The sequence below is a fragment of the Scylla paramamosain genome, chromosome 12, assembly GCF_035594125.1.
Source record: "Scylla paramamosain isolate STU-SP2022 chromosome 12, ASM3559412v1, whole genome shotgun sequence".
NCBI lineage: Eukaryota > Metazoa > Arthropoda > Malacostraca > Decapoda > Portunidae > Scylla > Scylla paramamosain.
The window spans coordinates 27,943,217-27,961,677 of NC_087162.1; the positions used below are offsets into that span (position 1 = coordinate 27,943,217).

The 18,461-nt window shown below is 41.2% G+C and overlaps 1 protein-coding gene across 4 annotated transcripts in view; it reads left to right on the forward strand.

The window, feature by feature from the left end:
• LOC135106062 (uncharacterized) overlaps positions 1–18,461 on the forward strand; it is a 205,883-nt gene that overhangs the window by 72,570 nt on the left and 114,852 nt on the right. For all 4 annotated transcript variants that reach the window (XM_064014904.1, XM_064014906.1, XM_064014905.1 and 1 more), the window contains exon 2: positions 5,901–5,931. The gene's annotated coding sequence lies outside the window, so the exon portion shown is untranslated. The remainder of the gene's footprint in view (positions 1–5,900; positions 5,932–18,461) is intronic.

The window sequence follows — 18,461 nt, forward strand, 5'->3', positions numbered from 1 at the left end:
GTTCCTTTTCTGACTACTTCTGCTATCACTTCAATAATCCTAGTTGACATTCCTTGCCTATTTTCATCTTAAACTCCCTTTACTTTTATGTCTCGCCTCGTTCTTAGTCCCTTTTGCTTCCTCATTTCCTCCCTTTCCTTTCTGACTCTTAATCTTCCTCATGGTTTAAATACCTTTAAGTTGAACTAACTCTAACTGTATCTTAAACTTTTTTTTTCGCATTTCTGGCTCTCGTTTGTAGCCGTTTTAGCTTTCTCGTATCCTTTCTTTCCTTTCTAGCTTAATCTCCCTCACAGCTCAAATATCCTTTAGCTAATCTTTTTTCCTCTATCTTAAACCTTTTTTTTTTTTTTCGTTTCGCTTTCGGCTGTAGTCACTTTTGCTTTGTAACTTCCATTTTCTCTTGGCTCTTAATCTCCTTTCCTAGTTCAGATACCTCTCTTATCTTACCTATGCCCCCATCCCCAAGAATCTCCCTTACCTTTCTGCCTCGCTGTCGTCCATTGCTTACCTTCCTCATTCTCTCCCTTCATACTGAGCCAACTCACTATGACGTTCGCGGGTCCGTGTGCTCAAGGAACGGTCGGGTCAACTTTCAACAGTGAATTTTTGCTGTTTGACCTTCAGACGAAAGTTGAGGAGGTGATAAATATTGGGAGAGGCGAGGGGAAGGAGAGACAGGGGAAGAGAAGGACGGAAGACGAAAGAAAGGAACGGAAGGAGAGTGTAAGAGAGAGAGAGAGAGAGAGAGAGAGAGAGAGAGAGAGAGAGAGAGAGAGAGAGAGAGAGACTCGTACAAGTAGAATGCCAGCAATATGGAAATAGAAAAAAAAGAAATGACTGGCAAAAAAAAAAGAAATGACTGGCAAAAAAAAAAAAAAAGATGGTTGCAACACTAACCTCATCTGGTATGAAGGTGACAAGGGCGTGTAACAGTCCGAGGGTCCCTGAGGGTGCGCCAGTAGAGGACAAGGCCACGAAAAACACGGCGGCGGAAATATCTAGGACGGCCACATCCGGCGGGATAGAAAAGTCTGAAAGGAAATTCCATTAGAAAGTTCTAATTGAAATGTAGCCACTCCCATGTATAAATGTGAAAAGTTGGTACATTTGCACGCTCATACATATTCGCTTTCGTATATATTGCCAAGACATGAACATCCGCAGCCGTGCCGTGCCGTGCCGAACCTTGCCGTGCTGAGCCGTGCCGCGTGCAGTCTTTACAGCTAAATGCGCCAACGTTCGCCTTACACCGCCACTAACTCCCACTGCTGCAAAACTCCCGCAAGCTCCACCAGAGGGGCTCACCACACCGTCTCCCAGAGCTGCCTCCTCTCTTTGTGCCAAGTTTCCTTACCACACCACTCGAGGTTCGCAGCTCCACCACCCAACAGTGTTTCCTCCTTGCACAACACCACCATGGGCTCACTACAACACTTCCCAAAGCTACCTCGCCTCTCCAAGTCTCTCCACTACAGCACCTCCCAGCGCTGTGCTTCTTTTTCCTGTTCCAGAGTATAATAAAAGTCCTGTTTTCGCGAGTTTCATATTTTGTAATTATCTTCACTCTTTCAGTAAAGATTTTTCTTTATTCGGTTTTTCCAAGGCATGTTTAACGAAGTGATTATGCTGTGTAATTATCACATTCTTCTATCCACTTGTTTATCTCTTATATTTTTGTCATTGTCTATTTAATCAAGTGTCAAATATGAAGATAAATATGTCAGTAGTTAGGTGTTTTGTCATTCACTTTGGTAGGCATGTTTGATGAAGTAACAATTGTCACAGTTTTCAATCTGTGTGTTTATCTGTTATGTCCCCGTCAATGTCTGTCTTATCAAATGTCAAAAATACATATAGACAGATAAAGATAAAATGATAGATAAAGTCTATTGAGAAACAATCTTGTCTTGGCTCACTCTGTCTTTTCTCCCACCCCATTGTCTTCAGGCTTGGCACTTACTCTCCATATCTTTCCTCCCAAAACACCACTCTGACCCTTTCCTTTCCTGCCACCGAGATCCTTTGCTGCACCACTCTTATTCTTTACCTGCACAACAAGAGTAATACCGTCCCCTCCTTCTGGCAGTTCTACCCTCTCTGCTGCCCAATAGTTCATACTCCCGCTCCTCCTCATGTGTTTCAGCTTCCCCGGGCCGCGCGCTTCTACTCAGGTCGGAATGGAAAAGTTGACATATGCTATATCGCCCTTCCCTCGTCCCCTGCGGCGGGTGTCCTTGCCAACAATCGTGAACACGGTCGTAAATTCGCTTGGGCTGATTGAAGGGAGGCAAGGAAGTACTGGATGTGTGTCACTATCCAGATCTTCCCTTAGACTTTTTGAGAGGATGAATAAAGTGGATGAAAAGGAATGATTTACAGGTACCAGACTCATGTTCTATATTTGGTATGCAAAAACTACGTACTTCATAGCTTCTGACAAAGAGAGATGGGCGTGAATCTCTATCAGTAACAAAAAGGAAAGAACGAAAGATAAATTTGGCGACAAGGGAAAATCAGAGTATGCAAGCAGAAGCCATAAAGAAGAAAGGAAAGAGAAGTTCGAACACGTACGTAACTCAAGAGAAAATGCCAAGTAAGAAAGAAGCCAGAAAAGAAGTAAAGAGAAGGTAAGAGAAATGAAGAAAGACAAATAGAAAGTAAGGAGCGTTGAAAAAGCCTTGGAAACCGTCTCTTTCTCTCTCTCTCTCTCTCTCTCTCTCTCTCTCTCTCTCTCTCTCTCTCTCTCTCTCTCTCTCCACCCACGCCATATGCGACCTAGCGCGCTGGGACTCCGAACTTGGTGTGATAATCTACTTAACTTTGAGCCAAGCGGAGCAAATTACTTGAAGGAGAGAGAAGAGTGGGGCTGGGGCGGCTCTGAGCGCTGTGCTGTGCTGTGCTGGCCGGCGTGAAGTGCAGTATAATTAAAAGAAGAACTACCCTCGTATATAATTACTCCTGAGGCCCTGTTGGAGGTAGAAAAAAAAAAAAGAGAGGAAGAGAAAAAAAACAACTAGTGGGACGATTTATGCATCATACATCACGTATTTTGTCGTAATTATGGGAGCTGGAGGGAAATTTATCTGCGAACACGAAAGCACAATAATTTAACGTAATCCGCGTACATTGTTCCTCCCTCTCCCTCTCCCTCTCCCTCTCCCTCTCTTTCTCTCCCTCCCTCCCATCCCGTGCAGCCCCCCTCGCTAGAAATAGAATAATCTTTAAAAGTATTGATTAAACCTTTAGATAAATTTAACCAATAAGCTGTGGCCTGAACCTGTCCTTTCATCGCTGTTCAAGAGAGAGAGAGAGAGAGAGAGAGAGAGAGAGAGAGAGAGAGAGAGAGAGAGAGAGAGAGAGAGAGAGCACAGGTAAAAACGAAGATATTATTAAAGAAGCCAAAGATTTAAGAAGGAAAGTATGATGAGCGAAGAGCGGAAATCGTGCGGGGAGGAAAAACTAGGAGGTGATGAGAAAAGTGCATCTTTGCGGGAAATTGAGGAAATGGATCAGGAGATGGATAAAGTGGAGAAGCAGAAAGAGCAGGTGACAGAAGAGAAACAAATGCATAAATACTGAAGCTTTAAATGACTGCAAAGTAAGAGAAATGGAATCGCCCTGCAGAAATAGAAATAGATGCAAATATATGACTGCTAACTGGTCGGATTATGAGACTGAGAGAGAGAGAGAGAGAGAGAGAGAGAGAGAGAGAGAGAGAGAGAGAGAGAGAGAGAGAGAGAGAGAGAGAGAGAGAGAGAAGCTTTTTGATTTAATAGGAATTATATTAAACTTTCTCCCCCTCGGCTCAGCTCTCTTCCTCTCCTCTCTTCTCGCCTCACCAACCTTAACTCTACTTTCTCAATTACCTGCTCACTCGATTTTCTGCATTTTCGCCTCTCATTCTCGTCCCTTTTCACTTTTTATTAGTTTTCCTACTACTCCCTTCACTACTACCACTACCTACACTACCAATACTACTACTACTACTACTACTACTACTACGTACTGGTATTACTACTCTTCTTCCTCCTCCTCCTCCTCCTCCTCCTCCTCCTCCTCCTCCTCCTCCTCCTCCTCCTCCTCCTCCTCCTCCTCCTCCCACAACTGCACCATCAGCCCCATGCATGAGATTGAAAGCAAACTAAATCCTATCCACCTTTTTTTCTGTAATAAGTAAATGATAAGACCACGAATTTACTTATGCACCTTCTTTATCTATAAGTCCTATAATAAGCGAATGGAACCCGCTATTTCTCCTGGAACGGCGTCGTAATCCCGCGATCTAAGGTAGTATTAAATTCTGCGTTTCGTGGTATAGCCTGCAGTTTGTGTCAAAAAGTCTCGACGACCGGCTGTCGCTAAACACAGGACGAGTGTGGCCGCTGGTTGCTACCCTGCGCTCCCCTCCTCTACATACACACACACACACACACACACACACACACACACACACACACAGATACAGGCCAATGACACACTTACATTTCCTGTTCTACCTATACCACGGGGATGCGAAGCACTAAGTGTGTGGCTGATGTTGCTGATGACAGGAGACGCCGTGATGCGAAGCCACATTACGGATGCGACGCAGTTCACCTCCATTATAGTTTTTACGACACGCCAAAGCGTTAGATTGAAATTTTCAGCCTGGCCCAGTGTCGCAATGGTGTTTGCCGACAGAGGGCGTGCATATTCATCAGGAAATTGCATGTTATGTGTTAGGTCAGCGGGGCGTGGCAAGCCATCTCGCAGTACTAGTGAGGCGTGGCTGTCCCCCGTGCTTTTATTGGGTCTCCGGCGGGGTAAGGAGGGAGGCAGGGAGGGTGGGGGTTAAGGAAGAGAGACTACGACATTTATACCCTGACACGTCGCTGCTCGAGGCTTTTAGGCAGTGTTGGGGCCAGGAAGGAGCTGAAGGTAATCAAATACTAAGGACACTAACTCGGCAAAGGCAAGAAGCATCGCGACTTCATGTAGTGAAATACCAAGCCAGCTGCTCAAGTAAAAGAAAGCTGACCCATCTTCATTCTCGTAATTTTCCTCGGTTTTCTCCGGCAAGTGGCTGTCATCAGTACTGCGTTTTGCTTGTATCAGTTTGAAAGTCACGGACAGTAGGCAAGTAGCACAGAGCACTGATTTCCACGCGTTTAGTGTCTTCCTTTGATTTTAAGTTCTCTGATGTGCTTAGAAAACAGTCTATCATATTTCACACTTCTTTTCTTCGTCGCTCTCTGTTTCTCCCGGAGTCGATTTAGAAACTTTTCATTCCTTTAAAGGCGCGGATGACCTGCGTGTCCTGCGGCCGCCACCAATCATTAGCTATCGCGTAACAAGGACGAGTTCTAATTGGTGGAGGAAACGAATTACTATTTGAGCCATCCAATCAGAGCTTCTCATCACCGGAGGCTTAACAGCGCCGTTCTCTGATTGGTCGACGAGAACAAACGGAAACAAGGCAATTATCCAAGTCTTGTCAAACTACTTTCTTTATTTTTCTGCACGTGAAAGTTTGTGTGGAGTCTGACAGGTTAGATTTTTTTTTTATCTTTTCTTCGTTTTTCTTTATGCCAATTCAGAGGATGGAGAAATTAATGATTATATGAGAAATGAATAAAACTGCTCTCTCTCTCTCTCTCTCTCTCTCTCTCTCTCTCTCTCTCTCTCTCTCTCTCTCTCTCTCTCTCTCTCTCTCTCTCTCTCTCTCTCTCTCTCTCTCTCTCTCTCTCTCTCTCTCTGTGTGTGTGTGTGTGTGTGTGTGTGTGTGTGTGTGTGTGTGTGTGTGTGTGTGTGTGTGTGTGTGTGTGTGGCAATTACGGCACTATATATAAGCATTACTTTAAGTTCAAGTTACATCCACGTACCCTGCCTGTAATAATAATTCATCCTATTACTTGCAGGTGTCTTCCACGGCAGTACCGGCAGCAGCAGGTGAGCACACTCGACCTACTTATTGTGTGGAGTTTCCTAGGATAAGGCAGTATTGGGAAGCTATGTAGATATAGAGGGTATGGATGGAGAAAGGAAAGATACGTGAATAGGGAAGATCGTCTATTCAAAGATAAATAAGAACATAAGGGAAGGTGCAAGAAGCCTGAGCAAGATGAAATGAGAGCACACACACACACACACACACACACACACACACACACACACACACACACACACACACACACACACACACACACACACATGGATATACGTAGAAAACATTGTTAAAAGACGAAACACATCATCCTGTGTGTGTGTGTGTGTGTGTGTGTGTGTGTGTATATCAACGTCCCTCCTTCCTTACTTATACATTCTCTGTGTACACGTGTTGCACCGCTTGTACGAGTGTGTGTGTGTGTGTGTGTGTGTGTGTGTGTGTGTGCGTGCTCTAGAAACTATTGGCCTGCGGGAGTTGGGTAAGTGAGAGAAGCACGAGCCATAATTGTGTGTCATGGTCCTATCATTCCTGTAACTGTGGCGCGTGGATGGAAGTTGACGAGAATAGATCAGTAAATGAACCAGCGTACTGAGAGATGGATGAATAGGTTACTAAATGAGTGGGTATATAAATAGGTGTTTTAGTTGTAGATGGAATGCTAAATAGCTACACAGTACACGGATAGACAGACCTGCATTCAAATACGAGTAGATGGATAGTCAGGTAAATAATTAGATGGAAATATAGAGGAATAGAGGGCGAGGTTAGTAGGCAGATGGAATTTCATGTTCTTAGATGAATGAAGAGGCAGATAAATAAATAAATGAATTGACAGACAGAATAATTTACATAACGATAGATGTTAATGTAAACGAGTGGATTAATATGTACGTGTGTGAATTTATATGCTAATAGAAAAATGGAGTGGATTAGACGGTGTAGCTTATTACTAACTCGTGAGGGCCAACTGATGGGTCCCTTTCCTTGTTTCCTGAAGCTTGGGAATGTGTCACTTTCCAGACAGAGTTCAAGAGAAGGAAGCAGAGTTCGTTGTGGTGCAATGAGTGTGCGTGTACAGACATTCAAAGGAAGAATGCAACGAATCCATTTGAAAAACTTACACCAATCAACATCCTCCACTGACATTTTTTCTTTCCCGGTGATTAGTCTACATTTTAACTGTTTCAAGAGAGGAACGTCAAAACACCTTCTGAATTAAGGTGGTCAGATTGATTCCATTTTTTCTCTTTAACTTTTTTTCGAGGTGTGAAGATTAAACAGGCTCAATTTTGAGTTCCTTCGCCAGCATTATTTACTCTTGAGAAAATTAATTTCATAGAAGTTGAAGATATGAACAAACGCTGATGTTCCGTATTTAAATTTTTTATATTGCTTCGTCAGTTTTTTAAATCCTCTTTTTTTTCTTGCTCACTAGATTGATTTTTCTTTTTTTCATTCCCACTTTCTATTTCACTGTCATGTATTCCTTCAATTTCGCGGCTTGAAAAATCTCACCTTTTGTTTGCCGGTGTCGGAGTACACGTGTCGTTTTTTTTTTTTTTTTTTCCTTCTTTTCTTTTCTTGGCTTTCTTTTATTAACAAAATACAACAGGTAAATTTACGTGTTTTTAAGTCACTCTCCACGCTTTCATTTCTTTCACTGTAACACTAAACACTGTAACAGTAGCATCCTATGTATTCCTACGAGTTTATGCATCACATACTACACTCCTCTCCCCCGCCACACTCCACCCCCCCGCCACCCTCTCCTACACCCCTTCTCCATGCACCTCCCCGCCTCCCCAGCACACTCTCACAGACGACCTCCACACGCACTCTGTAACATTTCTTTTTCAACTTTTCACACGCACATTATACAGATGCTCTTCATTGGCATATAGTTTCACAAATCCCTTCCATGTTCTGAGCCCTTGTTATTTTATTCTTTCCATGCGTATTAAATTGGCCCTTCGCTTTTGAAATGCCGAGGTGCTATCGATGTGATTTTTCATTCCATCAGATATTTATAGAAGTGTGTGTATTTTTGCGTGGAGTTTTATATATATATATATATATATATATATATATATATATATATATATATATATATATATATATATATATATATATATATATATATATATATATATATATATATTTTTTTTTTTTTATAGTGATTGGTGTGGCTTTAGCTACAAGACGTTATTGCTCTTTTTTTTTATCATTGAAGTTGGACTAAAACGAGAGGTGATGTTTTGTATTACGTGTGTTTTTGTCAGTAAACCACCACTACTACTATTTCTATTTATGCAGGAAAAAAATCCACACACTCATATTATTTGTTATTTCATCCGTATGCCTGGTTCTCCTCTTCCTCCCCTCTAGTTCCTTTTCTTTATCCACCCTGCTGTTGGTGCATCCAGCTCCCATGAATCTCTCAAGTGACGCTGGTGTTGCCATGTCCATTTACATACTGCAGCGGGTGTCTACAGCGGGCTTTCCTCTTAGCTGTGTTTGCCACCTGCCCAGTCCTGTCTTCATACGAATCCACGCTCGTTAAATATGCAGATCTAAATAGGTCCTCATAAATGCCAATCTAAATGTATTAATAAGCTTTTATTATTTTTTTTTTTTTCCAGCGCAGTGGTTCAACACGCTGTTCAGTCCCCACCGTGTTCATTAATTCAGCGGAGTACACAGTAAACAGCGGCCATGACATCACGCGCTCCTGTTTCGCTCAAGTGTTAATCATCCGAGCCATATCATTCACCATATTGCCATTCGCGCCATACAAGCATAGCCCGCTCCCCTCTCATTATACGTCATTATTCACATTATCCCTCATCATTCCCCGTACGATTTGTTACCGCCGAGACCCGTGCACCGACAGCCACCCAGACGTTTCCCACAGCGCACCACACTAGTCTTGTCCCCTCATATTTCTTTTTAGCCTTCCCTGCAGGATTTTACTTTTTTTTTTTTTTTTTTTTACCCTCGCCAGGTCAGGCCGCAGCCCCTCCCTAGATGGTGGTGGTGGTGCAACATAACCTCTGCTACCTGTATCTTCCCTTGCCATTGGTGTATACTTTTCACTAAGGTTTCTTTCATCCACACACCATAATGCACTTTCTTCTTACTGTAGGACGCGGAAGTAGATTTTAATTTTTCGTGACTTACTGGATGGTGCACTCTGTTACGAGGCCTGACGGTACACTGAAGAGAAAATCTGTTACGATATATATTCATAATTCCTATTTTGAAGGGCAAATAGTATAAGGAAATGTGAAACTGTTCAGCAGGGAGCCCTTTTCGCAGTAAAACACACTCAGTAATAAAGAAATACCTAACAGATGCGAGTGATAGGAGGCGTGCGGCGGCTTTCACTGCTGCACTACAGTTGGTAACACTCAGCGGGTAGTGTTTTCACCTGTGTATTTTTGTTGAATTTGACTTTAGGACTACTTTTTTAACAATAACCCTGCACTGTCCACCACTCCAGCAAAGTCTAAACATCAGCCACGTACAATTTTCCTACTTTTTTATATTCTTGTTTTTTTTTTTTTTTTTTATCCAATCTGCCGGTTTCTGTTTCATATTGGCTCTTCAATATGGATAGTATTCTTAAACGTTGTGTGTTCTCATTTGGACTGTTTCGAAAGGTGACAACAATGATCCGCCGGGTATTCATGGGTAATTTTTTCGAATGACGATGCAGAATCCTTTTTTATCTTTATTAAAATCATGAAAATATCCTTTAAATCATAAATAACTTCCAGTGATCTGTCAGGAGTGATGGAGACATTGAAATGTTTGAGACAGCAGCCTTGCATGCCACCCTCAACACGTTGATAATCTTTTCCCGCATGAAATCCAATCCAAGACTGCATTTCTAAAAACCGTCGTCTTATCTCTTACATTCAACAAGCTGTAATGGAAATTAGAGGGGATTTCAAGACTTTTCATGATATTTAGAGTTTAACAACGATTCTACATTATTGGTAAGGAAGATACTTGTGATAACTTGAATAGTCATCCCTTTGGCCTTTGAAAATCGTCTTAATGGGAGAATAAAGCGCTTTAAAACATGTGCCTTAAACTTGCTGAAGCTAAGCATCCTCAGTGAAAAACAGATCATGTAATCCCCTTAATAACATCGACTCTATATATTTGTATCAGCTGAATGTCACAGATTGTTACTAGATTATTTTAATGTTTTATTTCACCTCTTCTTTTATTGGTTCGTTACTTTTACATTTCTACATTACTGATTAAGTTATTTTGTGCATCATTCACAAGTGATTTACAATAAAAAAAAGTGTAGGTTCTTGGGCATTCTCTGTTACTCCATCAACTTTTTTACCTCTCAGCTCGTCTCTCGTTTTTTTATCTGTTCCATTTCACGCATACTAGTCACAGGATTATAATTACACGGAGTTGTAATTGCTTTAGTGCCGCTAATGAAGTGAGGTCTCCACCCATACGGAAAGGAAACAGTTTGCAGTGTGAATAAATGTTTTTAATTTAATCATGACAGTACAATGCCTCAACTTCTGTAGCCGCAGCTGGTATAATAAACACACGTACAGACACACACACACACACACTCTCTCTCTCTCTCTCTCTCTCTCTCTCTCTCTCTCTCTCTCTCTCTCTCTCTCTCTCTCTCTCTCTCTCTCTCACCTCTATTCACCTCTAAACTGACGTGCCTGCATTCCCTTTTTATCGCCTGAGAACGGAACCACTTTCACATCACTCTTTGCGTCCATTCCGAAATTTTTCTTCATATTGCTCTCCCGACATTTTGTGATGCGCGCTGACTGACTCATTTCCATCCCTCTCCCTCCACCTCTGTCTTTCTTTCACCCTCGCCTGTGTAGTCTGAATGCCGCTACAGACTCTCCCTCACTCCAGTTAAAATTTCCACTCAATCCTTTGCGATTAAAAACAGGGGAATTCCTCTTTTCTCTTTTTCACTCGATCCGGTTTGGGTAGTAAATTTATGATCCGGTTTCACGGTCTGACTCTTTGGTCTTTTTATTAATTTCGTTCATTGTTTCCCGTTCGTCACTGGGGGAAAAACTGTATATTCGCCATGGGACACTACGTTTGGTCTTCAGTAATTCCATCACGTGTGTTTGCTCAATGACACACACACACACACACACACACACACACACACACACACACACACACACACACACACACACACACACACACACACTCACAGCTTGATACAAAAGGGAATTTCGTGTCATCCCGCACATAGGAAACACCAGGAATAATGTCCAGGTGTCCATGAAGTGGTGAGAATTATGGGAAAAGGGAATCTCGGAGAGGTATTAAATCAGATGGCGTGGTGGAATTAATCTTTAGGGAACGTATGGCAAAGCTGGCAAAATCAGAAGAATATCTCAAAGCGGATCAGTGAATGGAGGAAAATTACGATGAAACAAAGCAAATAAGAGAGCGGCTTTTCTCCGTGTTCATATGGGAAATAAAAATATGATATATTAAGGGAAACTGCATGAAGCCACCAGGTCCGCACGTGGCAGTCCTTGCATGAATCATAACCTACCTACTTCCACCCATCATTCTCATCTATGAATTTATGTAATCTTCTTTTAAAGCTCTATAATGATTCATCACTAATAACTAGATCACTGAGTCTATTTCATTCGTCTATCACTCTTTGAAAACTAATTCCTTCCTACCTCCCTTTTGGAAAGTAATAGATTCTCAAATAGAGTGGCAATCAAATGATAAAACTTGATATCAATATATGCGTCATGTTTTTCAAAAAGAAACTTAACTAGAAAGAAATCAAAATGGAATCACTAAAAGAACAATGAAGAGAAGAATACTGGAGTGTTATACAGAATACCAGTAGCACTAGAGGGACCTGGAGCCTTGATAGACGTGGAAGGGGACTATATGTACCTAAAAAAAAATATCGACTAAGTAGGTAACGTGTTTGAGGCAGTGAAGGTTACAATACAATATGCAGCTGCGGTTCGGTCACTCTCATAAAAGAAAGAGAAAAATGATGATACAAGTCGAACAGTGCGAGTAACGATATTGCTGGATCTACCACTTTTACTACATTACAGATGATTAATTTACAACGCCTTCATTAAAAAAAATATATATAGTGATGAACTTTTAACAAGAGAACGAGGATAGATTCAGAAAAAAAGTCACTAGATCGTAATGTAATCTTAAAATATATGATTTTTAAATGTAATACTGATTCGGAAATTGAAGTTATAAGAAAAGTGTGATCGTACTGCGTTGGATTAAAGTAGATATCATTTCAGGAAAACACTTCAGATCCTGTGTGTTAGCTTAGAACACACACACACACACACACACACACACACACACACACACACACACACACACACAAACACACACACACAGACACTGCTAGTTATGTATTAATTAGTTTGTCGAGAAGAAAAGATCAAATCAACCGTTATACAAAAGAGAAATTACAAAAACACATCACAGATTATGAAACACACACACACACACACACACACACACACACACACACACACACACACACACACACACACACACACACAGTTAAATAGATAGATAAATAGAGTTTTTATGACCACAGTATGCAAGTATACTTATTTATTATTATATAATACACAAATACTAACTTAAACATGATTAAAAATCCATCACCACTTAATTATAACTGAAGTTCGCACCATATGCCCATTACATAAACAAACCCAGACTGACACTCACACATACACCACGCACATCTCTCTCTCTCTCTCTCTCTCTCTCTCTCTCTCTCTCTCTCTCTCTCTCTCTCTCTCTCTCTCTCTCTCTCTCTCTCTCTCTCTCTCTCTCTCTCTCTCTATCTATCTATCTATCTATCTATCTATCTATCTATTTATCTATCTCTCTCTAAGCAAACAAACACAGCCTCCAATGGTCTTAGAAAGGGGAGGTGGACATGTGTTGGCAGTCAGAGGGAGAGTGAACGAGAAGGGCAAGATTCACCAGTTAAAACCCCCTTGATGGAGCGCCACGCCGGCCACCTCACAGCCAGTCAAGGCCACTACACGCTGCACGTCACACACAATCCTCTGACGGAATTAAGAATGAAAATCCAATATCCTGCCTCCCTACACTACACTTTTTTTTTTCTCTCTCTCTCTCTCTTTCACATTTTCACTCCATTTTTATATCAGTTGAATGTTAGAGTTTGTTATTAGATTATTTTAGTGTTTTGGTGCTCGTTTTTCATTTATGATACACGCAAGTTTTCATTGTTTTCTGGTATTGAGGTGCTGTTTGAATATGCTTATGTGTGGGTGAGAGGGACAGATGGGGCTAGCTACGGAGTGCTGAGACAGACACATACACACACACACATATACACACGGGGACACAGATGGACAAGAGCTGAAGCAAGTCTCTCTCTCTCTCTCTCTCTGTGGGGTGTCTTCAATAACGATGCTACACAACAGCCACAGTAACAAAGCTCTTCATTCTGCACCTCACTGCTAGAAAAGGAAAGTTTGATTACATTTTTCCCATTGTTCTTTTCCTTCCTTTTTTTTCTTTATTAGGCTCACATGTGGGGACGGGTAGTGTGTGTGTGTGTGTGTGTGTGTGTGTGTGTGTGTGTGTGTGTGTGTGCGTGTGTGTGTGATGGTCTCTTGGGCTGCACAAATGAGATAGTGTGTTGCGTAAGAGTATCGTTTTCTATTGGTAATGGTCGTGGTGCGAGTCTTAATTGTCAGGAAACTGAACACAGTGCTATTAATAACGTGTATATCTGTTTGTGTGTCTGTCTCTTTCTCTGCATCTGTCTGAGAGAGAGAGAGAGAGAGAGAGAGAGAGAGAGAGAGAGAGAGAGAGAGAGAGAGAGAGAGAGAGAGAGAGAGAGAGAGAGAGAGAGAGAGAGCTTAAATACATTCCCTTTCTTGCTGTAAGATACCCCAGGAAAGAGTTATGTTGATGCTCTATTTCATCTTAAACTCGGAAACAGTTGGTGGAAGGGTGCAGAGCGCGGAGGAAGTGACGAAGAGGGAAGGGAAGGGGTAAAAAAAGCAGGAATGGACTGGGAAGCAGGGAGGGAATGGAAGAACTCTGCTGAATGAGAAAGCCAAGTCGTTAAGTGAGTATATGAAGAAGATACGGAGGAAGGAAGAGAGAGAGAGAGAGAGAGAGAGAGAGAGAGAGAGAGAGAGAGAGAGAGAGAGAGAGAGAGAGAGAGAGAGAGAGAAGGAACAAAAAAGAGCTCTCTCTCTCTCTCTCTCTCTCTCTCTCTCTCTCTCTCTCTCTCTCTCTCTCTCTCTCTCTCTCTCTCTCTCTCTCTCTCTCTCTCTCTCTCTCGTCCTCACTCTTATCTCTCTGGCCCAAATAAAAAGGTAAGTAAGTTAGAAAGAAAGTTTCGGGATGCATGCACTTTATGAGCCACTGGGGATGGTGCCATCTTAATGTTGCTTAAAATATGAGATAATGCCCATCATAGAAGTTAGGAAATATGATACAGCAGGAGATTCTTTGCTCATCTAACACTTCCTGCAGAATTAAACCGGATAAAAAGAAACGCAGAGGAAGAAGACACACTTTGTCAGAACGAATGTGCTCGAGAGAAGCGCTGCAGCGATGGACTGGGCGTGTAAATAAAGAAAAAAGACAAAAAAAAAAAAGTAATATTAAACATGATCGTCGGACAGAGCGAGAGAGAGAGAGAGAGAGAGAGAGAGAGAGAGAGAGAGAGAGAGAGAGAGAGAGAGAGAGAGAGAGAAAACCGGACTGCAGGTCAACTATGTTTCTAGAGATGAAGGAAATCGCTCATTCATAAAAAAAAAACTGCATGATGTATTGCATTTTAACATTGTATTATTACATTGCAGCGACGAGCCGCAATGTTTCTCTCACTTTATATCCAAATGATTTAATATTCTGAAATGAAAAAAAAAATTTAACTACATGGTGCTGTATAAATTATAAGATGTAGTACTTAACTCTGTGACAGCTAATTAACGACATTACGCCTATGGTTACTTCATTTGAGTAGCTCCAGACGATTGTACTGAGGGAAAATAGCTGAGACTAAAGGATTTGAAACTTTCGGTTACTCTGAGATTTGTTTCGAAAGTATATCCAAATTCAATGAGAGGAAGCCAAAGCTGTTAATGGACTGAGGATTGTTTGAAAAAAAAACTTTGTTGATATCGTGGAAAGGTTGGAAAAACTCTAGACACATTCCCTTTATGATTCTCACTAAAAAGTTTAAAAAAAAAAGTTCCTGAAGTGTTTGCTTTAAGATATAAGAGTATAAAGACATAAGGGAAATAAGGGAAGATGCAAGGAACCATCAGACTTACACGTAGCAGTTCCTCTATTGAACAGTGTTTCCTATTTCCACTTCTCATCCTTATCCAGAAATTTATCCAATCTTTTAACACTCCATAGTGACTCGGCACTAAAACATTCTGATTATTAAGTCTATTCCAGTCGCTTAAAATCTTTTTAACAATAATATGTTTTTATTAAATAACTCAAAAACTACAATACTCTCATGATTTCCATAAAAATAAAAATTTACCTTGTTTCCGTATCAATCATGTCTTCAAATATCACCTGATTATATTATTTTCTAGCAGTCTTTGATGAACGACTCAGGAAACACAATGTCCATTGAAGTTAAAGAGAGAAAAATTTGAAACGCCTATGCCAGATGGGGGTCTCTGTTTGCACTTCTTTAAAGAGGATGTGTTTGTTACGTGCTTGGCTACGGCACTGGCAGGAAACAGGAGACGCAGCGCGGATGGAAAGGAAAAATGATCAGGAAGAGGCAAAGTGTGCTGTGTGTTTTCTTTTAACGGTGAGAGGAAATAGGAGCCGAGGTGTGAATGGGAAAAGGGAGGTAATGGTGTGATAGGGAAGAAGGGGAAAATAAGGGAGGTTGTGAAGGTAATCAAGTCCTGCGGATATTGGGTACAGGAAAAACTGGGTCACTCTTATACACCTACTCTCTCTCTCTCTCTCTCTCTCTCTCTCTCTCTCTCTCTCTCTCTCTCTCTCTCTCTCTCTCTCTCTCTCTCTCTCTCTCGGTCTCTTTCTGTTGTTCTATTTTATTTTCTTGTTTTTGTTCTTGTTTTTTTTCCCTTCTTTTTCTTATTATTATTATTATTATTATTATTATTATCATTATTATTATTATCAGCAGCAGCAGTAGTAGTAAGCAGAAGTAGTAACAGTAGTTGTAGTGGTCGTCGTCGTCTTTTCCTCCTCCTCCTCTTTCTCTTCCTCCTCCTCATCCTCCTCCTCCTCCTCGTTAACTTGTAGATCGGAAAGAGTAGTTCCTGTTGTTTCCGCAAAGAGCATCGTTAGATCTAATGGGTCTGTTGATGTTTGTTTTCCCCTTCATGTCTCCTTTTTATTTCCTTGTATTTCTTTTCCTTTACTTACCGTCTATTGTTTTTTCTTCATTGTCACTGTTATCATCTTTTCTTACTTTTTCCTTTTTTCATGCTACCTTTTCTTCGTTTCTGGTTACTGTTGTTGTTGTTGTTGTTGTTGTTTTTCTTTTCTTTTTCCTTGTTTTGTTCTTTTTGTTCTTGTTCTTTTTTGTTCTTCTACTTCTACTACTTCTCCTTTCCTTCCTTCCTTCCTTCCTTCCTTCCTTCCTCCTTTCATTCTGTTCTCTTACTCCACCTCCCATCACCACCACCACCACCACCACCACCACCAACCACATCCATTCACCGTGTTCGTGTTCGTTCCTCTCCTCTTTCTTCATAACCTGAACTTTCATTCTTAGGGCAATTTAAGCAGTTTACAAAATTTCCAACTTTTCCTCTCTTGAAGCTTTCACACAACCCTCACACACCTGTCCCTCCTCATAATCATTTCCTGCGTTCCCCCTCACCTTCCTCCTCCTTCGTCCCCTCACCTTGGTCCCCTCTCTTCTTCCCCAGAGGCTTTTTTTTTTTCTCTGCCATAAACAGGTACGTCCTCTTTCCATTTGTCTCTGTCTTTCTCTCTTTCTCTCTTTGTCTGTCTTTGGAGGGAGAAAGAGAGTCGGGAAGAGATGGGAGGAGTGAGGGTATGATGAAAGAGAGAGAGAGAGAGAGAGAGAGAGAGAGAGAGAGAGAGAGAGAGAGAGAGAGAGAGAGAGAGAGAGAGAGAGAGAGAGTGGGAGGGAAGAAGCAGCAGCAGCCCCTCCACAGTTTATTCATTTATATAAGTAAGGCAACATGCACGAAAGCAAGAATAACTATTTTCGACGAAGCGGTAAATCGTCTTTCCCACACTATGACTTCGAAATTAAACGAACATTTCTCTCGCACTTCTCGCGGGGAAAATGTGAACAGACGAGATGCGTTTTCACTTCCCCGGGATTCTGCGATGGAGATTTTCAATATAAGGAACTGAGGCAATAATTTTGAAATAAGTTTAAGAAAAATAATAATAATAAACAGTAATGAAGATAAGACAAGAAGTAAAAGAGTGCAAGCTTGAAATTTAAAATGAAATAAAAAGTTAGGAAAGAACTGGTTCTCAAACAGAGTGGTAGAATAATGGAATAGTCTCAATAATCAAGTCGTTAGTGCTGAGTTATTAGGGAGCATTAAAAGAAGATTAGATAAGCTCATGGATGTGGATGATAAGTGGAAATAGGTAGGTGTGTTTGATGCAGAGACTACCACGTGTAGGGATGATGGCCTCTTGCAGTTTCCTTTATTTTCTTATGTTTTTATGCTCTTAAATAAAAAATTCGGATGTGACTAGACTTGCCCCGGGAAGGTAAAGGTGAAGGACGAGGTGGAATAATTGAGCTTGTTTCTCTTTAACAAAGTATTCCGGGCAAGTTATTTCAGGAGCGCGGCTGTGACGTCACCCGCGCTGTTTAAGACATGTTAAAGAAAGAATCTGGCTGAGTTTGGAGAATTTAACTCACCGTCTGTAATAAGCGAAAGTTCTTGCGATAAGAATTATGCATAATCTTTTAAATGTGTTTTTAAGTAATTCAGTTGAGTTTTGATTTAGTGGTAAATGAAATATGCTCTGTACCACCAGCATGGCTTATGGTAATTGTTTAGCTGAGCGTCTTAAAAACACTATCGTCCTGCTATAACAATCAAATCGTAATGGACAGGAACCAATGATATGCAGTGCTTCTCTAAAACGTATCGTAGCTCCCCATTCTTAGCGATACTCACACTTTCACAACCACAACACCAGTCTAACTTAATTCTAGATGACACTAGAAGATATTAAGCAGAGAATGACACTTCTGGTTACTCATCCACTACAGTTATTTCCGTATTTACTCTGATTAACATTTAATAAATCTCGGAAGTTATCCCTAGTACTAAATCACCTGATATACATAAAAACACATATACATACCACCTTTCTTTTTCATCCGGAGACAGAAAGCCAAAATCCATGTTGCCAAAGTAAAGCGAGACTCCCTCCCTTGCAAAAATACGGTGCACTGGTCATATAAATGGGAGGCGACTTTCCGCGTGAGCAGATCCACGAACAC